The following is a 13,495-nucleotide window of genomic DNA, read 5'->3' as shown; positions in this document are numbered from 1 at the left end:
TGTCTGTGCTTTTTGCATTCATCAACTCAATCTGCTAGAAACCCAATGAGGCTGGTACTTTCATTATTACCATTTTACAGAGGGGTAAACTGAGGAACAGAGAAATTAAGAAATTTGCCCGTGATCACTCAGCTCGTAGGTGGTGGAGGCGGGATTTAGAACTGAGGCAGCCTCACCCATTAGCACTAGACTCTTCTGCCTCAAATATAGCATCTGCCATCAGGAAGCTCACGGTCGTCCCGTGAGGAATAAGAGCTAGGAGGAGTAATGGCCAACACTTAGATGACGCCGACTATGTGCCAGCCTTACACACATCTGCTATTTTAGCCCTTGCAGCAATTTTAGGAGACAGGGCAGGGCACTGCTGAATGGGCCCGGCTGTGTGCAGAACTGTGCAAAGCAGGTGCACAGACGCCGAAAGTTCCAGACTCCAGGTTCTAAGAAGAAGAGCTCCAATCCAGGAATAACCTTTGCAAAGGGGCCTCCAGTATACCGGGCGCAAGCCCTACTGTGTGTGCTCGGCTTCCACACCCTCTCCGCTTCCCGACCTGGCCTCCAGAACTAGGCCCCGCTGTACCAAAAGGCAGGTGTAACTGCCAGCTATTCTGCTCAGCCTGGCTCCTGCAGCTGCACCCAAGTTCATGCAGCAGGTGAGGCCCCCTGCGTGTGCGGCTCCAGGCAGGTCTGTAGAGCCAGGCTGTTGACCCTCCTGGAATGGGTGGCCTGCTGAATGGTTGGTCCCTGCTGCCGCTGAGGCCTGACCCACCCGTCCATCCCTGCCATCCCAACTTGTGTCTCGCGCCCTCTGTCCCTCCCTCCCCCACACACCAAAAATCACTACCTTGGCACTTGGGATTCAAAAAGTTGCCTAACAAATGAAAACTGACCTTACATCTTTGCAAACCACTTCTGGCAATACATTTTATGAGCCAAAATATGTTTCTATCCCTTGATCCAGGAATCCTCCTCCTCTTGGATTATTTATAATAAAATAAATTTCCAAAAGTGGGTAGGGAGAGGGGGAGTTCATACACAAAGATCTCCTGTGCGGGATTAATTATTCACTTGATAAATATTTATTGAGTTCCTCCTGTGTGCCAGACACAGTTCTAGATGGTGGAACCAAGATAAACAAGGTCCCTGCTCTCCTAGGAATGACATTTTAACTGTGGAAAAAGACAATAAATACCTACATAAATGAGAAAAATAATCTATTTACAAAATTCTCTGCAGAGAATTAAAATAAAGGTCTGTGGTAGAGAATAACTCGGTGGCTGCTTTTGATTAGGTGGCCAGGGATGGTCTCTTAAATGTCACTAAATAAGATGACCTTTAAGCTGAGATTCTCAGGACAGGAAGGGGCAGCCATATGAAGGTCCAGAAGAGAGTATTCCAGAAAAGGAGGCCAGTGTTCCAGGGAACTGCCAGAAAGCTGATCAAAGAAAGCAAGTGATCCAAAATGAGTTCGGAGGAGGGGAAAGGGCCAGATCAATAGGATCTTGCAAGCACGGGTGAGGTGTTTGAACTTTGTTCAGTAGATAATAAATACTAAGCAAGGTCATGAGACCAGATTGTGGATGAGAAAGGGGCAGTTAGGAGCTCTTGCCGCTGTTCCCGTGAAAAGGGATAGTAGCTTGAACCGGCATGGTGGAAACGGAGAAGAAGTTGATGGATTTGCGATATTTTTGGAGGCAGGGCTAGAAGGGTTTGTGGAAGGAATTGGGATGGGGTGATGAAGGCAGAGAAGTCAGGATTACTCATGGATCCTCGACTTGAGCTACCGTTGGGAAGACGGGAGAAGATCAAAATTTGGGAAATGAGAAGGGAAGACGTTATGGGTTGAACTGTGTCCCCCTCAAAAAGCTATGTTGAGGGGCGCCTGGGTGGCTCATTTGGTTGAGTGTCTGACTTCTGGTCAGGTCATGATCTCATGGTTCGCGAGTTTGAGCCCCACATCGGGCTCTCTGCTGTCAGTGTGGAGCCCGCTTCGGATCCTCTGTCCCCCACCTCTCTGTCCCTCCCCTGCTTGCTCGCTCTCTCTCAAAAATGAATAAACATTAAAAAAAAAAGAGAGAGAGAGAGAGAGAGATGTTGAAATCCTAACCCCCAGCACTGCAGAACGTTACCTTATTTGGAAATCGGGTTATTGCAGATGTAACTAGTCAGGGTAAGATGAGGTCCTGCTGAGTAGGGTAGGCCCTTTCTCCAACATGCCTGGCGTCCTTATAAGAAGAGAGAAATTCAGACACAGAGATAGAGACACACAGAAAGGAGAAGAGCATGTAGAGACCCTGACACTTGAGGAGAGCCAGCCACATGAGGAGGGGGCAGAGATTGGAGTGAGGCATCCATAAGTCAAGGGATGCCATGAACTGCCAGCTCGTCATCAGTGGACAGGAAAAGGCACAGCAAAGGTCCCCCTTCAGAGCCCTCGGGAGGAACCAATCCCGCCGAGATCTTGATTTCAGACTTCTCATCTCCGGAACTGCAGGAGAATACATTTTTGTTGTCTTAAGCCATCCAGTTTGTGATATTTGGCTATGGCCCTAGGAAACCATACAGAAGAGAAGTAGGATTTCTGTTTGTTATGTTTACACAAGAAGCCTTTTAGATGCCCACGTGGAGTTACTGAGTAGCCATGGGATATACGCGTCTAAGACTGTGGTCTGTAAAGTAAGGCGCTGACCTTTTGGGAAGTACTTTATACGATAGAGCTACATGACATACAAAGTGATGTCCTAGAAAGGGAGAAACGATTACATAAATGATGGCATACACATTCTATGAAATGGTAGGTCGCCTCTGAAAGAGAATCATTCTAAAGACAGGTAGGAACCTGGAAAATGCTTATGATACTGTTAAGCACACAGAGCCAGCGACTGCCATTACGTAACGACCATCTGCGTGCGGATGAGAAGTAAGTGTCGAATTGTCTGATTCAGAGTGTCTACCACAGACCAAGCATTGTGGCAGCATCAAAGGTTAGACTTGGCGAGGGGCGCCTGGGTGGCTCATTTGGTTAAGCATCGGACTTCAGCTCAGGTCATGATCTTGAAGTCCGTGAGTTCGAGCCCCGCATCGGACTCTGTGCTGACAGCTCGGAGCCTGGAGCCCGCTTCGGATTCTGGGTCTCCCTCTCTCTCTGCCCCTCCCCCGCTCATGCTCTGTCTCTCTCTGTCTCAAAAAATAAATAAACATTAAAAAATTTTTAAAAAAAAGGGATAGACTTGGTGAAACCTCCAGTAAGCCACCCTCTGTGAGCACACCTATGCTGGAACTCTCACCACACACCGAGTGTCCTGATGGCTTATCCATGTCCCGTCATCGCTATGTGAGCTCCTTGAGGACAGGGGCTCCTCTCTGTATCCCGAAGCACAAGACCTGGCACAGGGCAGATATAAACTGAAGGCTGTTACATTTACTAGAACAGGAGAATCAGAATTTGATGGTCATACAGGAACGTGCAGCAAAGGAAAATAGATACCGAGTCTGTTGGCCTGTGGACATGAGGCTCCTTAAAATCTTCCTCAAGGTAGGTATCTGAAGCCTGAAGCCCAGCTCAACGTTTAGTGCCCGTTAAGTGACTTTATCTAGGCGGAGCACGGGGACTTAACTGCTTTGGAAGAAGTGATAGAAGCAAACGCTGGTGAGTAGAAAAATGTAACCGAAGAAGACATCCCACTTTACAATAGCGAAGAGAATCAATCCATTGAGTAAGACTCACAGTGTATAATCATAAATCAACTTAATTTCATTTCCCAGCCCCCGAAGGAGGGTCGCCCTTTCTCTGCCCTTCAATGAGACTTCAAGCATCCTCCAACCTGTCTGCCACTCCCAGGAAATGAAAAGTCCGGTGACCACTCCAATCACCAAACAAACGCTATTCCTAAATGAGATGCTCAGTCCCAGACAAAAGCAAAATCCCAAATTTGATTTAAAATTCTGCCTTTTAGGGGGCGCCTGGGTGGCTCAGTCAGTTAAGCGTCCGACTTCGGCTCAGGTCATGATCTCGAGGTCCGTGAGTTCAAGCCCCGGGTCAGGCTCTGTGCTGACAGCTCAGAACCTGGAGCCTGTTTCAGATTCTGTGTCTCCCTCTCTCTCTGCCCCTCCCCCCACCCATGCTCTGTCTCTCTCTCTCCTTCAAACATAAATAAACATTTTAAAAAATGTTTTTTTTAATTCCACCTTTTGTTCCAACAGGGCTTGCTGCAGGTAGGGCTGCTATAGCTGGGGACAGGACCTGAGCCGAGATCGGATGTTTTAACCCACTGAGCCACCCAGGCGCCCCTCTCATCCTTCTGATTTCTATGGTGGCTGTGAGATGCCAGTCCCCCTGTCTCCCCGTCTCAAACTACCATAGACACATATTAAGCTTTCTGAGTAGACTCCAGGGAACATCTGTCTCTCTCCGTCCTTCCTTCTCTCTTTCAGTATAATTAACATACAATATTATATTAGTTTCAGGTGCAAAGAAGCCCCGCTTTCTTGATTTGAGAAAGGGGGCCACACAAGAGCTCACTCCAACACAAAATTTGTTCAGCTCTAATCTAAAGGCAGCCCCAAGGGTCTTGGGGCTTTTGCCATTACACCATACCGCTAAGTAGTATGAAGGGCACACGCGCGTGTGTGTGTGCACGCGTGCGCGCACACACACATGTGCTCACACAGGGGAGTCAAAGATGCCTCCACCACTGTTTCTCAAGAGTTCCGGTCTCTGAGGAGAACTGGCACATGTATCCGTAAGGCCAGCCCGAGGCAGCATAGTCCCTGCTGGACGCAGTAGAGAAGGTTCCATGGAGAAGGCAGCCTCTGAGCTGGGTCCTAAAGAAGGAGGAAGACAAGCAGAAGCCGAAATGAAGTCTTTTCAGAGAGGGGGAACTGTGTGGACACATGCCCAGTGGTAGAATCGAGGAGGAGTGTATAGATTACCACTAAGTAGTTTGTTTAAACGGGACAAGTGAAAGATAAGGCCGAGCCAGACCCGACATGAACAAGACACGGGGTTTGGATCTTTGTCTGCAGGAAGTCAGTCCCGAAGGTTTCCAACGGGGCAACAAGATGGAGGGCGGGTTGAGAAAGGCAGTGACTAATTCTTGGTGAAATGTGTTCTTCATTTCCTTGAGTCATTAACCAGGGTCCCATTAAGAAGAAAAACAAAACAAAAACCTTCCAGGACTTGCTTTCTTTTCCAGGAAAACCCTTGCCCTTTGGATCTTCTCCTGAGTTCAGTTTATAAAGACACCCAATCCTCTTTTTACTCTTAGTTAAGGGGTCTTGGCACAGCTGCTCGTCCCAGGACCCTCCTTCCAGCCCTGGGGCCCTCAGCTTCAAGTCTGACGGAGCTGCCCAGCCCATTGCCCTGGGGCACCCCAAGCTGCCCTCTGCGAGAGGCCTAGGGGAGGGCCGCCCTTTCTGAGCAGAAGGGCCATAAAAACCTTGTGTCCATGAGCCCAGCCACAAAATCTTCACCCTGGGCCCACTGAAGCCAAATGGGAAAAATCTAGAAGCCTGCAAAGCCAAGAAAACAGCAGGTTCGGATTCAAACCCCAGCTTTGCCCCTACCCTTTCCGATCTCGAGACCTCCCTCAGCCTCTATGCGTTAACCTGTAAAATGGAGACAAAACCACTTACCTCAGCAAGGAGGCTGCTGTGACAATTAAGCGAGAGACCTTGTCCACACAGCTACCACAGAGCCGACACTCAGAGAATGTCAGTCCTGCTCCTTCCCCCAACCTCTCTCCATGTCTTGATTTCCTTGCCAATTAAATATGATGGGGAGTCAAGGAAAAAGTTGAAACTGACCAAGTTCCCAGACCTCTGCCTTCTGCCCCACGCAGAGGCCAGCAAGAGCAGAGAGCTTTTTCTGCCATGTTTGAGCTCTGGAAGCTCTTTCTTCTTCTTCTTTTTTTTTTTAGTTTATTTTCTTTTTAAATATAACTTATTGTCAGGTTGGCTAACATACATCATATATGGTGTGCTCTTGGTTTCGGGGGTAGATTCCCGTGATTCATCGCTTACATACGACACCCAGTGCTCGTCCCACAAGTGCCCTGCTCAGTGCCCATCACCCATTTTCCCCTCCCACAGCCCCCCCCATCAACCCTCAGTTTGTTCTCTGCATTTAAGAGTCTCTTAGAGGTTTGCCTCCCTCTCTGAAACTATTTTTCCCCTTCCCTTCCCCGATGGTCTTCTGTTAAGTTTAAAATCACAAAGCCACTTAGTTGTAGCACACATTGGCACACACTTGGAAGGAGCCTACCTTCCCCAACCTCACCCCATTACCACCGCCTGACTCAGTTTCCCCCTCTGTAAAGTGATTGCATCTGAGACAGGTCCCGTCTTTCCCCCTCTGCAACTGCCCACTGGGTTGGGAGGACCAAGCCCGGCAGAGGGCGTGCTGAGCGTAACCTCTTGGCCAAGGCCCTGGGGAGAGGCGTCCAGCCAAGGAAAATTCTAGTGGAAAAAACGAAGAAAGGATTCCAGGTTTATGAGTCCCAGACTTTGAAAAACAAAACTGCTGAGTTGTCTCCTGAGTTAGGGAAAAAGAACACCACAGCCGCCTTGAGATTTCCAGGAAACGATTTGTGAAGGTTTTGGGCGAGGCTGGCAGGGGGGCTCAGGGAGGCCCAGCTCGGTTGGATGCCCTGGGAGGTGGGGGACGGGGGCAGGGGGGTGTTCCCGTGGGAGGCTGAGTGTCCAGATGTTCCTGGGCATGGTAGGGTTAGGTGACTGTACGTGGGTTCGTAGGGACTCTCTATGCACACTTGTCTGTTTGCCTGAGGACAACCCCCCCAACCAAGTATTTATTGAGCACTATCTATGTTCCACCGTGCCCTGTGCTAGGGGATGGGGATGCAGCGACAGATGAGACACAGTCCCTGAGTGCAAGGAGCTGAGTTTAGCAAGGGATGCAAATCAGCAGGCTTTCAGTTGGGAGTACAGGCACCTGGGAGGCGGTTTGGGTGGCCATTCACTAGCTTTGTGGTCTGCAGCCCAGGGTGCAAGCCCAGCCACACGCTAGCTACTTGACTTTGGAGATGACACTCAGTCTCCTTAGCTGGAAAGTTAACAGACTACGATGACGTCGTAGGAGATAGCGAGTGTATGTAAACGTCTGATGACTTCTCTCCATCACGTGCCTGCAAGGTCTGCACCTGGGTAAGTACACAATTCGTGCAAAGTCTGGGTGAGCTCTGGGCAGGGCTTGCCTGCCTAGGTCTCGTGTGTGCCAGGCTTCATCAGGGGGCGCAAGTAGGAGCCCACAGTTTGTGGGGACGCTCATCCAGTTTGGATTTGTGTTTCGGCTCACGGAGCGTTCTAAAAATCAGGACATTCTGCATAAAAATCCAGGTTTCCAGTCTTTCTTCAAACCTCGGAAGACCTGGCCATCCTGCAAGCCTGCCACGGTCTCTGCTTCCCATGGATGCGTCCTTCCCAGGAGCACCCTCGCTCCTGGCTGGTCTCCAGGTCTGTCCTTGGAGGGATTCCAAGCTGGTTCAGGAGGGCTTGTGTGCAGACATGTTCTCTCTGAAAGGAGAAGCAACACTGGGCAGAGGCTGGTGCCAGGGCCCCAGCCTCCCCGGGCAGCTCCAGCTGCAGGCGTCAGAGGGGCAGAGAGGCCTGCGGACCCTACCCAAGGCTCAGGCTGTGTGGCCGGACACTGGTTACCAACGATAGTACCCGAGGATGGCAGCCAGAAAGAATGGCTTTTCTGGCCTATTCGATTTTTACATTTCCTAAATGCGTCAGTTACAGCTCCCAAATGATTAAGACAATGGCTCTCCCCCAGAAAGTGTTGCTGAATGTATATACTATGGTTCTTTTTAAATGAGCAAACACGGGACACCTGGCTGGCTCAGTCAGTCAGTAGGGCATGCAACCTTTGATCTGGGGGTTGTGAGTTCAAGCCCCACATTGGGTATAGAGCCCACTTTAATTTTTTTTTTAATGTTTATTTATTTTTAAGAGACAGGGAGCTACAGTGTGAGAGGGGAAGGGTCAGAGAGAGGGAGATACAGAATCCGAAGCAGGCTCCAGGCTCTGAGCTGTCAGCACAGAGCCCAACGCGGGGCTTGAACTCACAAACCATGAGATCATGACCTGAGCCGAAGTCAGACACTTAACCAACTGAGCCACCCAGGCGCCCTGAGCTCACTTTAAAAATAAATAAATAATAGGGGCTTCTGGGTGGCTCGGTCGGTTAAGCATCTGACTCTTGATTTCAGCTCAGTTCGTGATCTCAAGGTTCGAGAGTTCAAGCCCCGCATCGGCCTCTGTGCTGACACTCGGGAGCCTGCTCAGGATTCTCTCCTTTCTTCTCTCTGCCCCTCCCTTGCTTGCTCTCTCTCTCAAAATAAATAAATAAACCTAAAAAAATAAATAATAAAATAAAATGAGCAAAGAGGCTCATGGTTTAAGCTAAAAGTGGATTTGTTAAACCTCACGTTGGGAACCTACAGGTGTGAATGGTAGGACGGATATCCTCCTCCTATCCCTGGATCCTCTTAAGATGGCAAATAAGCCCCTCATAACAGATAGTTACCGGGCCCCCACTGTGTGCAACATGCAGGCTGGAACAAGACAGGACGAGGCATTACTGAGACATCTTGGGACAAAAGAGCACCAGAACATAGAGGAAGACCCCTCTGGACCTGTGACTTGCTGTGCAAGCTCCTTCCCCTCCCCGGGCCCCCATTTTCCCTTCTGTAAGATAAGAAGGTCAGAAGAGATGAACAAATACCAACCCCACACTCACAACCCTCCCCAGCCCCGAGCTTGGGCATTGTTTTCTTATTTCGACGGAGTACTAGCTCTAGCCGTGATTCTTAGCCTCTTACTCCCCATCCCACATTCTTGCTGCCAAGTCTTGGCTTGTGCTGGGAATTCATCTGGCTCGAGCTCTGAAAGAAATTCATCAGAGGAGGTTTTTCACATTGTTTTCTCTTATTAAAAAAAAAAAAAAAAAAAGTCTGGAGTCCAAAAAGATGAGGCATCCGGTGGAAGCTTCCAGCATCCGTTACAGAGGTGGTCCTGGTCCAGGTGGGGAAAGGAGCCCCTAGACAGGTGGGAGAGCGGTACCCCTTCTCCAGCCCCAGGGCATGAGTGGCTAAAGGGTTTGCCCTGAAGGATTCCTCTGAGGTCATTCTCCCAGTTCACAGATGGGGGAAAATGAGGCCCAAGGGTGGATGGGACTTTCCCCACAGTCCTGAATCCTAAGCAAAAGCTCTCCCCACTGCCTGATTTTTCTCTCTCAGGCTGAGTCCTCAGGACGGAGTGGGATATGCCCCTCCTCAGCCTGAGGTTGACTGCCGTTGAGCTAAAACATCCAGTTTTCTTGTTTTGCACCAGCCGAGAGCCTGGGAAACCCAATCTCTCAAAAGCATGTGTAAAGGCACAGCAGTGTGTCTGTAACCCAGGAAAAGGCCTTGGAAGCCCGGGGCGTCCACCTTTAGGAGAGTCTTGATGGCCAGATCCCGTGAAAGAAGGAATTTAACACACGTAAAACCAAGCTTTTAGAGCGGGGTACACAGGTGACCAGAGACAGTGAAGAGAGGGAGTAGGTGACTAGTATTAATCCAAAGATGTTTGCCTTCCTCATTATTGGCCTCTTAGGAGCTTGTCCTTATCAAAGGGTCCACCAGTCAAGCTCTTTGCCTAAACCACGTCGCTATCCCCATGAGTATCACTGGCATTTGTGTCATAAATTGAAATCCCCATTGCGGTTTCAAAGTGGCCAGTCCCACAAATAATTGGGAACCCCCTAGGGACAGCTGTGAAGCCTGCAATTCAAGGAACTTCAGAGGCACTTTGTTCCTGACCTTACAACCTGAAACTCTGTGGAGAGTGGAAAACTCACCATTTTAAGATGGTGAAAATCGCCAGACTTAAAAACTCCCTTCCACAAACAACCCCAGATTTCTTATCAAATTTTTGCTACCTCTGTGATCACAACACCCTAAAAACGGCCAAGTCTAGGATACTGAAATGTGTTCTGATGATGCATCATTAACGATGCTCGCCTTCCCTGAAAATGTGCACGGATCGTTTGTTACACAGTAGTCCCCATGGAACAAATGTTTATCGAACGCCTCCCATGTGCCAGGCACTGTGCTAAGCCGACAACAATAATGAAGAAATCAAATACAATCCTACTTTCATGCATCTAATTTCCTATATTCCGATAACTCCTATACTCTAGTGGGGCCACAAGAAAAAAAAAAAAAACTTGTAAATAGGCACATGTTGTAAATTGCCTATTATATTATTCCTACGGAGTAGGAATTATAGTGTATTATAATTTTTTTATTATTATAAAAATTACATGTATTATAATTATTTTTATATTATTATTTAAAATTTTTAAAAATTATATGTATTATAATTATTTTTACATTATTATAAAAATTATATGTATTATAATTATTATAGTGTATTATAATTTTCCTACAGAGTGTTAACGGAGGCTGAGGGAAGAAAACTCGGGGACATTTTTCGTCATTGCACCAAAGCAGGGAGCCTAAGTTTTCACAGAATCATTTGGTGTATTTCTTTGTTTTGTCGCTGATATCCCTTGTACAGAAGTTACCCCGGAGAAGTACGGAATTTGGGTGGAAGCACCCAGTATAATTTGGTCTCCTCCTCTCCTAGGTGACCGCTAGCCTGTAATCATCTGTTTAATTACATTTCCTGGCGCAGGAATCAGCAGTTATCAGAGGGGATTAAGATAATGCTAACGGGAAAGCTGTTCACTAAGTGTTTTTACTAAACACAGGCTGTGAATGTGAGGAACAAGGCAGGTTACTGGCAACGAAAAGAAGGAATATAAGGGAAAAATCGGGAGCCCTCAGTATTTAGAAGTAGAGGGAGGATAGCCCCTCCTGGGCTCCACATTTTAAGGGTTGTTGACAAACAGCAGCATGCCCAGTTGGCTGTCATTAGCTGACTGGATTCACGCAGTTGGTTCATGTACATCCAGATGGTAGCCATGATGGGTAGGAGCCATGTCTGTGTCATTCACAGCGGTAGAGTGGGGCCTTGCTTATGGCCTAACACCACGTAAATGTTCAGTAAATATACGCAGGGTGAGGTCGATGAAAATGTCTGCAGCAACTGTGACACACCTTCTATCCTGCCCCAGAATGGACTCTCTGAGTTCCTTCTCCTCTACCAGCCCGCCCTCAGGAAGATTCCCCCTGACCTTTAAATGGATCACCATGACTCAGCTCCTCTCCTCTCCCCGAAGAAGACATTAAGGTGTCTCTTGTTAAAGAAATGTCCAGAATTAAGGGGCTGGAGGGTGAGCTGCCATATTGGTCTGGAACAAGGAGTCGGGTGGCCCCACTTCACACACCTGTACCCTAGACCTGGATTCTGTAAACTAAAAGTCATGGTGTGCGAAGGATCCCTGAGGGGATCTGTTCCCCTCTTGTCACTGTTATCATTTTTACCATAACCACAGACCCCAAGCCTCCGGATGCTTAGGCTGACACCTGATCCTGCCTTCCCCCAGAAGGCTGATGACCCAGTCCAGGGTAACGTCTCCCTTCCCCTAATGCCCTGGGTCACCAGCAGCTAAACTCCATAGTTCCAAACTCCAAAGTCACGATTGTCAGAGTTCAGGGTGAACAGCCTGGGACAGCTGAGGCAAGTCAGACCAGGAGAGAATCCCGGTTTCCGCATGTGGGACCTGAGAACATCTCATTAGGTCCATGATTTTCTAAACCACTTCCCCAGAGCCCAGAGGTCAGGCTAGGGAGGACAGAAGCCCAGTGCACAGGCTCCGGGCCACCTGCTCTGTTTGACACAGTCTCTGCTCCTTGCATTTTTATCTATTTGGGTTCCATGAGAGAAAGCATTCAAAGACACAGTCCTACAGCTAATACGAAGTTTGAAAAAACCCAACCCATTCTATGGTCTTTAAGGTTATTTTCCACTATTAAAAAAAAAAATCTATGAACTATTTTTTTTTGGACTATGACTTAAGCATTCATTTATTTATCCCAAACAACTGGTTAGAGGCGAGGAAAAACCAAACGGAATGCAAGTCTGACTTCTAATCCAGCACTCATTTCAGTATATAAATATATCCTACAGCATATCGCTTAGAGATTTCGGGTGGGGGCAGAGAGAGGGAAGATTACAGTCCCTTTCCTCCCAGTACCAAGTTGTCAGAGCGTGGTCAGCTTTTACCGTTTTTCTATTCTCCATCTTGGAAGGGATTAAAAATCTCTGCTCTAGGAAATAGGGCAGGCCAGGAGGTGGTCGGACACGTAAGGGGCTTGTCACATGAGCTCGAACAGTGCAGCACGGCTCACAAAACTTTAATTACCCAGCGTCCTTCTGATCGTTCAGCACATAGCTCCTTTCAGGAGCCACAAGCTCAAAAGGCTAGGAGCACAGGAGGGCAACTTCAATATCAAGAGCCTGGTGGCTGAAGGTTTAGGGCAGAAGTGGAGGATGGAAGTCTTTTGGTGCCTCTTAGAACGAACCCAGCAGATACAGATGTGAAAGGAACCGCTGAGGCTCAAACCCTCCCTACTTCCCTGTGTTCTCTTTCTTGTTCCTCAGTCGCGGCCTCATGCTCAGACCACCAGATCTTAGGGCTTAGCCAGACGGACTACATTTCTTTTTAAACTTATTTTTAGAAAAAAAAAAAATTTTTTTTTTCTCTACCGGGTAGAGATGAGTGGTCTCCAAAAGGTTTCGTTTCCTTTCTGAGTCAGATTCAGCCTCATGGGGCTTGGCTTTCAATTTCTTCAGCCTCGCCATTCCCTGAGCACTCAGAGGTCCTCTGGTGAGGCCCCCTCAATTTCAAGAGCCCCCCAGAATAAGCCAAATGACTACAGATAAGTTTTTGGTACTTTCCAAAATTAAACTATTTCCCTTGGTGAATTTCCACCAAATGAGCTCATTAATTTGAAAACAGGAAGTGACACATGAAGAGAGTGAGGTCAGGCTGCTGGTGCACTTACACTGCTTTGTTTTGGGGGGCGGAGAGGTGGTTGGGAGAGAGGTGGGACCAGAGAATGGCTTTCACAGGTCCCAAATCCTTCCCGGATTGGACTAAGAGTCGGGAATCGTTTTTTTTTAATTTGAAAACATTTTTTAATGTTTATTTATTTTTGAGAGAGAGACAGACAGAGCACGAGTGGGGGAGGGAGAGAGAGAGAAGAGAGAGAGAGAGACACAGAATCCGCAGCAGGCTCCAGGCTGTCAGGATAGAGCCCGGCTGGGGGCTTGAACTCACAAACGTGAGATCATGACCCGAGCTGAAGTCGGACGCTCAACCAACAGAACCACCCAAATGCCCCGAATCAATGAGTTTTTAAACCAGAGATGCAAAACTCAATCCTTTCCTCTCAGGATTGAAGGACCCTCCAGAGGACACCACTGGTCAAACTTCCCACAGACTGCCACTATTAGAAGCCCCTGAGACCCTCTGCTTGAGCAGGTGTGTCCCCCCCAGGGAGGACCTGAAGGCTCGCCCTTCAGCAGC

The sequence above is a fragment of the Panthera leo genome, chromosome D4, assembly GCF_018350215.1.
Source record: "Panthera leo isolate Ple1 chromosome D4, P.leo_Ple1_pat1.1, whole genome shotgun sequence".
Lineage (NCBI taxonomy): Eukaryota > Metazoa > Chordata > Mammalia > Carnivora > Felidae > Panthera > Panthera leo.
The sequence above is the reverse complement of the archived record's forward strand: the minus strand, read 5'-3'. Positions refer to the sequence as shown.